Raw genomic sequence first — 9,875 nt, 5'->3', positions numbered from 1 at the left:
TTTACTGTCATTGGACTGACTTAAGCTGAATAATGACACTATTGTCTTCTGTAGAGCTGCTTTATTTGAATTTGTCTCATATTTGATGAAGTTTGCATGATTGTTATTTTCCTGTTTATCGCTGCTTTGAAACAATCTGTATTTTAAAGCATTACATAAATAAAGGTTACTTGAGTAGATTTTTTTTACTATTGACATTGTAATAAGATAATAGAATTATGAAATGAATGTGGATAACAGCTCAGAAAATTTGGAATTCTTAGAATTTATTGAGAACTGTTGCTTTTTTATATTTTAGTTTCATTACAGACTTTGTACCTGTAAAGCAGCAGAAGTGTCCATTTACTCTCCATTTCATATACTGTTATCCAGGTAAATTAGGAAAATCCCAACTGAAAATCAAGTTTTTTTAAATGAAAACCTGCATATGTTTTTATAGAACTGTTAATGCCAGATTCTGCAGTGTTGGTCTCTGAGAGGAAATTAGAGAAGAAAATTCGCTTTCTGAGAGGAAATGTGAAGGAAAAGTGAAGGAAAATACCATATGTCTCCCTTAAATACAAAATTAGCAAAATATTAGCAACATTTTCTAAAACTTATAATGAGGATGGTCAGAGATTGTGGCCTGACTGTCATCATGGCTCTCACATCTGGGACTAGTCAGAGAAATTATGGCCCAAGGGGGACAATTATCAAACTCATGATAGTTAATGACCTCTGGATCTCTTTATTCTCCTCTCAGGCCAGTTTAATACTTGGTAAACAGTGTCTAATGCTGTGAGACAAACAACTTGTTATGTTTGTGAAAGTATCCCTGACCTTAAACCAGTATGGTTGAAAAAGATGGTGGTTTGTCTATGTTTGTCTGATGATTGAGTTGTGCAGATTGAGACAAGCAGACAGAGCCAACTGATTATACAAGGTACATTACTTTTCTTAAAATATCTGGTTCTTTTGTAGGGGAACTCAACGTTGCGTCAGTTGCTGACGCTATTGGGGCGCGCCCTTGTGGAACCCTATGTCTGAGGCACGTGTGTAGTCACGCCAATCATTTGCCAACGCAGTGCGATGACTGTGCACCTGAGAATATAAAAAGGACATCCTGAAGGCTCACGTTATACAACATCTATAGGCTTGTGGGCAAAGAGTATGCAGCGGCCGGTCAGTATGGTGGGGCTCTGCACACTAAAGCAGTCTGCATGCATACCAGTCAGACCTGCTCAAAGACCTAGACCAGGGTGAGGGTTTATCCCCCGAGGTGATCTCCGAACTGCAAATGACCACAGATTTGCTCTTCGTGCAACCAAGCAGGCAGCACTTTCCATTGGCCCACTCCGAATTTTGAATACTATGCATCTCAAATGTCTGGCCAATAAAGGAAAAAAAAAAAGAGTTTAAGATTCATGTTAAACGGACTTGAAACGGTTACTATTTGGCTTAACTCTTTGTTTTTCATGTTGAAAGAGCATGTTTCAATGAAGTAAAAACAGGATTCACACTTCCCATCATGATTTGCACAGGGCTGGATAGGGAGAGTAAATATTGAAATAAAGTGTTAGATGAGTAAATGGGGAGATTCACGAGAGAGATAGAGTAAAAGAGTATTTGATGTGCTGGACAGTACTTTGGCCCAAACCCAGAGTACTCCCCCGTATCCCTGGCTGTGATAGGAACAAGCAAAAAGTGAGGAGTCGGGCTGGTGGAGGGATGCTGAAAACTGTTGAGGAACATAGGTGAGTCGGCTACGTATAGGCCTCATTTGAACGTGTTCCTAACGATCTTTGTTAGTAAAACATTTAAAAAACGCACGATGCAAAAACACAAGGTCTGGAGATGCTTTTTTAAACTTGTTTTAACTTGAGAACTGCATCATGCATGAGATGCTGCAAAAGACGTAAGACACGAGTACAACTGTTAAACACGTTCGTCTATCGTGTGTTTATATTGAAAAACAATGTAAAAGTAGTGCAGTGGAATAGAAAAATGTGTTATGTGTGAATGGCCCCTTAATCTTCTATTATGTTGGTATTTAAAATAGTTTCTGTTATAAAGGTGTTTTTGGGGTAAAGAATGTGTACATGTGTAAAGAAAAGCTTTTGAGGAAATGCATTTATATATGCTATAGTTCATATTTAAGGGGGTTGATTATTTAAGTAGTAAAATGGATTTTATATTCAATGGACAGCAGGATTATAAATGTAACACATACAGTATATTAACAAAGAACTGGAGGAACTGGATTTAAATGAGATCTCATTTCACTTTAGGTTTTAGGAGCAAAAACGTGTTAAAAAAAGTAAAGACCAGTAGGTGATTTTTCCATGAATATATATACAAATTTGGACTTAGAACTTGCTTTAGAATGATAAAGAGACAAAAGTGAAATTGCCTCTTAAACAGCTGAAATAATACACTACACTCTTAAAATAAAACCTTTCCATTGCACAAAAGGTTCTTTATAGTGAAAAAAGGTTCTTTAGATTTTTTAAATGTTCTTCACACTAAAACAAAAATGGTTCTTTTGAGAACTGTTCACTAAAAGGTTGTTTTTTTTCCGAAGCACAAAACTTATTTATAGGCACATCAGTGATCCTTAACGCCTCAATTTCATGATTCTCAACATACAAGGTAAGAACTCAACAGCAATGAGCAATTGATTGATGTTAGGACTAATTCTGTTCAAAGAGACACCTCTGACGGAGACACCTCTGGACTCTGGATGGGGACAGAGACACCTCTGGACGGGGACGGAGACACCTGTAACGGATACAGCTCTGGACAGGGACAGAGAAATCTTTGAACGTGGACGGAGAGGACTCTGGATGTGGATGGAGACACCTCTGGATGGGGACAGAGACACCTCTGATGGAGACACCTCTGGACAGGGACGGAGACACCTCTGACGCAGACGCCTCTGGACAGGGACGGCGAAACCTCTGGACGTGGACAGAGACACCTCTGGACTCTGGACGTGGACGGAGACACCTCTGGCTGGGGACACCTCTGGACTCTGGATGGGGATGGGGACACTTTCTGGATGGGGATAGAGACATCTCTGGACGGGGACGGAGACACCTCTGGCTGGGGACACCTCTGGACTCTGGATGGGGATGGGGACACTTTCTGGATGGGGATAGAGACATCTCTGGACGGGGACGGAGACACCTCTGGATGGGACAGAGACACCTCTGGACTGGGACGGGGATGGAGACACCTATGAACTCTGGACAGGGACATCTCTGACAGGGACAGAGACACCTCTGTTCAAAAGCTTGAAAAGCATTTTTTGTTTTTATTTGTCACATTTTTCCATTTGAAACAATCATTTTATATTATATTTTTTTTTGTGTGTGTGTGTGTGTGTGTAAATGGATAAATGTAGATGTGTGGTAGCATGAACAGAAAAAAATGGATAATAGGACTTATTTTGCAACCTACACCCCATGGAACCAAAAGACTAAATCATATCGACATATTTCTATTGTAATAATAATAATAATAATAATAATACATTTTATTTGGAAAAGCGCCTTTCAAGGTACCCAAGGACACTGTACAGTTTGATAGGCAGAGACAAGGGAAATATAAAGACAAAAACATAAAGAACATACAGGGTTTAAAATGTTATCATGCATACACAAGACATAGGAATACACTGCGCACAAGGTGTAAAATCAGATCAATCAAGTCAAATTATGGGACTGCAGGAAAGCTAGGCTAAAAAGATGGGTTTTTAATTTAGTTTTAAAAGTGGATAAACCTGTGCATTGGCGCAACTCAAGTGGCAGAGCATTCCACAATTTGGGGCCTACCACGCTGAACGCCCTGTCGCCCATGGTGCGGAGGCGAGATGTGGGGACGTATAAGAGGCATGTATCAGTAGAACGAAGGGTGCGTGAGGTCGTGTATGGGGTGAGGAGATCAGATAGGTAAGATGGGGCTAGATTATGTAGGGATTTATAGACAAGTAGAAGGTTTTTATAGTGTATGCGATAGTGGACAGGAAGCCAGTGTAATTGCTGAAGGATAGGGGTAATGTGATCCCAGGGCCGTGTGCGGGTGAGTAGTCTTGCAGCCGAATTTTGAACATGCTGCAACCTATTGAGGGTTTTTTCCGGGATGCCGTAGAGTAAGGCATTGCAGTAGTCTAGCCTTGACGTTATAAATGCATGTATTAGTGTTTCTGCTGCAGATGAATTGAGGGAGGGGCGGAGTTTGGAGATGCTTTTGAGATGGAAGAAAGATGCTCTGGTGATATTTTTAATGTGTGACTCAAAAGAGAGGGTCGGATCAAATATTACTCCTAGATTTCGAATTTCAGAATTTGTTGTAGTGAAATAGTCAGGAATAGATACCTGCAGATTTTCAAGTTTCTTAAGAATGTTGGGTGTGGAGATAAGAATAGCCTCTGTCTTGTCTTGATTGAGTTTGAGAAAATTTTGAGTCATCCAGTTGTTTATGGCGTTTAAGCAATGAACCAGATTGGATAATGATAGTATATTGGCAGGTTTGGTGTGAATGTAAATCTGTGTGTCGTCAGCATAGCAATGAAAATTGAGACCATAGTGTTGTATTATCTGGCCAAGGGGAAGGATGTAGATTGTGAAGAGCAGGGGGCCGAGAACGGAACCCTGGGGGACACCATGTGACAGGGTTGAATTTGGAGATCTGTAATTCCCAATCGAAACAAACTGTTGTCTGTCAGTAAGGTATGATTTGAACCAAGACAGTGGAACACCAGTGATACCGAGTAACGCCTCCAATCGAGAAAGTAGGAGATTGTGGCAGATAGTGTCAAAGGCAGCTGTGAGGTCAAGGAGAATAAGAATACTGACATGGCCAGAGTCAGCAGCCAATATTGTAGGACCTGGTTTTCCTGCCAAGACAAAAGCTGAGATCAAAACCCTGCAATTAAACAAAACACAGGACACTGTTATGACTGACTCAGGGACATTACAATAGATAGGAGACCATGCCACGAGCAAACGGTGCAAAACAAAAAAAAGTTTGTGTATCTAACACAAATTTAAACAACAGAACCAACAATGGGGTGTGAATGTAAGTATCAGTATTGTAGGCAGGTGCATGGATGTGTTGTGTGTGTGCGTGCAAGTGTTGAGTGTAAAAATAAAAGACAAACTTAGATAAACTTAAATGTGCATCTGTGTGAAGTCCTGGTGTCCCGAGCGAGGCGTGGACCCAGACAGGTCAACAGAGCAGCGTTCGAGCCTTTAGCCACCAGACCAGAAAGAGAACACTGCAGCAGAGGAGCTTGAACCAGTATCCCAGGTACCAGCAATTAGGCTTGAAAGAGAGGAGGAGGGGCAGGAGAGCGACCAGAAACAGGCCAAGGGCCGTAACACCGCCTTGCCCAAACTTATCTCCGTGTTTATCTATGCATTCCCCCTCTCCCTACTCCCTTCCTTTCCCTCTTATTAAAATCACTGAAAGTTCACTAAAGAATGCCTATTGTAACGTGCTGGAGAAAGCAGGCGAAGACGAGGATCTATCTGCAGGGTTTTAATGAAATAACACATAGAACAAATAATAAAGAACTCCAGGGATAAAGAAACAAAACCACGAGAATGACCGAACTAGAAGCAACCACACATGTACATCTTCGTACATGTACGGCTTTCATCTTCATGATGAGTCTGTCACATAGCCGTTGTGTGAGGAGGTGTGTGGTTGTTTTTCCCCGGTCAGTACTGTATTTAGATTTACAGTAGGCTAATATCTTCCCAGAATGCATTGAAAATCTTCAGTAACATACTGTAAACAGCTTATACAGTAAGAAAATGTTAAGAATACAGTAAAAATGCTGTGAAAACAACAGAAATAATTGACAGTGCATGTTTTCTGGTGCTCTATATTCTGATATTGTTTGTGAACATTTGGCTCAGTATTGTTATTGTCTTGGAGAGAGCCCTTCATGAACCAATGTACCTTTTCTTTCTGTGTAATCTGCGCATAAATGACCTTTATGGAACAGCAGGATTTCAAGTCCTTCTATTGTGTGTGCCCTCCAAGATTTTGTGATCTACAGTTCAGCTATGTGTGATTATTGTTCAATAGCAGCAATGGCATATGACAGACATGTGGCAACTCAAAGATATACAAATTTTCATGTGTCCTATTACTGTCATGATTATGTTCAGTTAGTTTAATTTTTATGGACTTTTTAGTTTAGTTGCACAGTTTCCTGTCTTTTTTGTTTGTCTCCTTGGTTACTTCCCTGTATTTAAGTCCCCCTGTTTCATTTGAGTTTGTCCAGTCTCATCTATGGGAAATTAGAAATACATTTATGTGTATATGGTAGCGATCTACCTGCCTTCATCCTTGTTTGCCTTTTGGAATATCTATTAAAGACTTGATTTGTTATTCATGTTCGTCATCGTGTCGGACTTGACAATTACTTCTATTCTGTTGGCAGTGTTGGGGAAGCTACTCTGAAACTGTAGTTTGACAAGCTACAAGCTACTCATAAGTTAAAGTAGTTAAACTACAGTCAAGCTACCCTTTTGGAAAAGTAGTTAGCTACACTACAAGTTACTATCAAAAGGTAGCTAGCTACATTGAAACTACTTTTGATTTTTTTGAACAACGTATATTATCTGAATAAGTGTCTGAGGAATGTTTTAAGTAAAATATTTAGTGTTTAAAACAATGCAATACAATTATGATTTCAAAGAGTAGCCTATTGTTTTATTACACACAACACTCAAATATCTCAGACTGTTTGTCAAAAGTGCAAAATTGCAACAAATACAACATTGCAAGAACAAAATATACATCCAACGTAAATTGCATGTAGAACATTTTCTCAAAAATACCGACAAATAAGGCCATGGGTAATTAACGTTAGTTGTTTCTCCATCCTCCAAATCTGCCGCCACATCTTGCTCTATCATGGATAATATGGGTGTGTCAACCCACTTCTGTACCTCAGTGAACCGTTAGCCGCAAGATGCGCAACACGTGGCGGTAATGGCAAAAAATTTGTTTGTAATCTAACAAGAAGAAGAATATCCTTGCATCGCGCTGATTCGCGCAGGCTCGACAAAACGCAATGTAGCTTTTGCTCGCGCTACACCGCTACTTGCTGCAAAAAGTAGTTAGCTACTGGAAAAGCTACACTGTTTAAAAAGCAACTGAGCTACTGCCAAGCTACTGAAAAATGTAGTTAAGTTAGTAGCGTCGCTACTTGTAGTTAACTACTCCCCAACACTGTCTGTTGGATTGCACCATTTACTATGTTCTTTTCTGTTTACTTGTCAAACATGTTGTCTTTATGTAAATATCATATTGATAAATTATACTGTGACTACTGGTCAATGGTAAAACTCTCATGTGAATCAACTGCCTCCAATGACATTTATGGACTTGTTTTTATTTAAAGGTGATCTAAGTAACTTTTTTACCTTAACTGAACAGCTTCAGAGTCATTGGAATGGTTATATTACTTAGTTGGGGTTGAATGGTGGTCGTTTCGCACCCCCCTGGTGCCCGTGAGCGGAAAATCCGCACTTGCAACTTTGGGCCGGCGGGCCACCGTGTCAGGAAGTATCGCGTGATATCAGGTCTCGCGATGTAAACAATTGCTTTACGGCCAAAAGAAATCTGCTAAAATGCCGTCATTATTGCGCTCCCTCACGCTGTTCGAACCCTAAAGAAGAAGACGTTTTAAAGAATGTCCCATCTCCTTTGATGTCGTTGATCTACTAGCCTCTGGTGTCTGAGAATCGCCAACGAGTTTTTACAACAGTGTTGTCAAATATCTATTCCGAAGCTGTGGGGGGAGCTCTAGAGAGAAACCTGCGAGCAAAAAGCGAGAATACAGCGAAGAAATCCCGGAACTACTGAGCCCCGCTTTAATTTCATGTAGGTGTCACGATCTGTGTGTTTTGTTTCATTTTCATGGACTTTTAGTTTGTATTCTCAGTTACCTGTTTCCTGTATTTTATTTGTTCCTAGTTCCCTTTCAGTCAGTCACGTTCAATGTTATGTCAGAACGACTGATGAATTGGGATCTCACCTGAGAGCGAGTGTAATCTTCAAGTGTAAATGGGGGAGAGTAGGAGTTGTCTGAGCCTGACGAAGAGCTGGCAGCTATGCTTTTCCGGGCCGCCGAGAGAGCTGCACGAGAGTAGTTCTGACCCAGGGCTGATGCAGGAGCTGCGCACAGCGACGGACCTCACCCTGTGTGTGACAAAAGTCACTACGTGCTCCCTTGGTCAGACGATGTCCACCTTGGTGGTCCAGGAACGCCATCTCTGGCTGAACCTGGCGGATATGAGGGAGACCGACAAGTATCAGCCCATGTCCACACTAATACGTTTTCGTTTGAAAATGTATATTTTTCTCTCCGGTTTGGCCTTCCGTCCACACTGAGACAGCGTTTTAAGTCAACGAAAATGTAGCTTTTGGAAAACGCTCTCCAAAGCGGATAAATTTGAAAATGCCATCTTCGCGTCGTATTGTGGACTGTGAAAACGGAGGCTTTTGAATACGATGACGCATTTTTAGTCATGTGATGCAGTCATATGACCAATTCAGTGAACGACATTGTACAGCAGTTGTTTTGGATGCTCTCCGTTTTGACAGCCTTGTTAAAAATTTATGTCAGTTTGTACATACTGCAGATTGCGTTTCTTCAAAGGAGACGGAATGTTTACTCGCAGTTGTTGTTTAGCGGCGGATGCTCGAATATTTGCAAATTCAAAAATCAATGCTTACTTGAGAGATGGAAAGATTCCTTCTTGTCCAAAAGTAATTGTGGAGGGAGAAGATCCTGTTCCTGTATTTCTTCTCGGAGACCCAGCATACCCCCTGCTGCCCTATGTTATGAAAGAGTATGCGAGTGGAGGTTCTACTCCTCAGGAACAGTACTTTGGGTTTTCACTGTGCAAGTGCAGAATCGTGATTGAATGCTCATTTGGACGTTTAAAAGCACGATTTGGAGCATTATGGAGGGCATAAATCTGGATGATCTTCCATTCGTCATCAATGCCTGTTTTGTTTTGCATAACTTTTGTGAAGCTAACAGAGAAATCATTCCAGACCAAAATGTTGCTGCAGGTGTCAGAGACTTCCAGCCACCAACACGGCACAATAATATCAGAACAGAATGCAATGAAACTGAGGGAAGGCGAGTAAGAAATGTGCTCACCAAGTTTCTTGACCCTTGAATGATGCTCTTAAATTGTTTGAAGCATTTCAGATTATTCCATATACATTTTGCCACTTACTGTTATTTCTCTGAATGAAAGAGTTAAGCAAAATTCAGTTTGATAGACATTAAGCTTGTCTGATTAAATTATACATTCAGATTGTGAACGTGATATAATGTCTAAAGTGCTTAGGCTCCTGTAAAGTGTTAACGCAAACAGCATTGAAACGGTCATTATATTAATGCTTAAGCCTCTCTTGTCTGTATGATGACAGCGTTGTGTTCAACCTGTCACGTCTGTTTTGAGTCTCTGTAGACATCCCATCTGAGTCCTCACTTGCTGTAGCAGGAGAAGGAGCAGAACTACAGAGCGAAGGAGAAGGGCTATCGTGACTAACTGACGGTGGATAACTTTCATCGCTGGTGGTGCTGCTTCTGTTGTTTATGTCGCTTGTTTCAATGCCACAATTAATGGTGGTGACGGCTGGAGAACCACCCCAGATCTGCTCGCAGAGTTCAAAGTACAGGAGTACCACTCTTCCATGCCCGCTTCTCCTTCCGGAGTCTACTGCATGCCTGTACTTAAGCCTGATAGCCTTTAATTTTGTAGTTATTGTGAGTTTTGTGACCTCGTCCTTACTGTGGGGGTAAGTGACGTCATCCGCAGGATATTGCTCTTTGAAGCGGTCCAGTATTTCACCGTATT

This window comes from Rutilus rutilus (assembly GCF_951802725.1).
Source record: "Rutilus rutilus genome assembly, chromosome: 18".
NCBI classification, from domain to species: Eukaryota; Metazoa; Chordata; class Actinopteri; order Cypriniformes; family Leuciscidae; genus Rutilus; species Rutilus rutilus.
Note: the sequence above shows the minus strand (reverse complement) of the source record.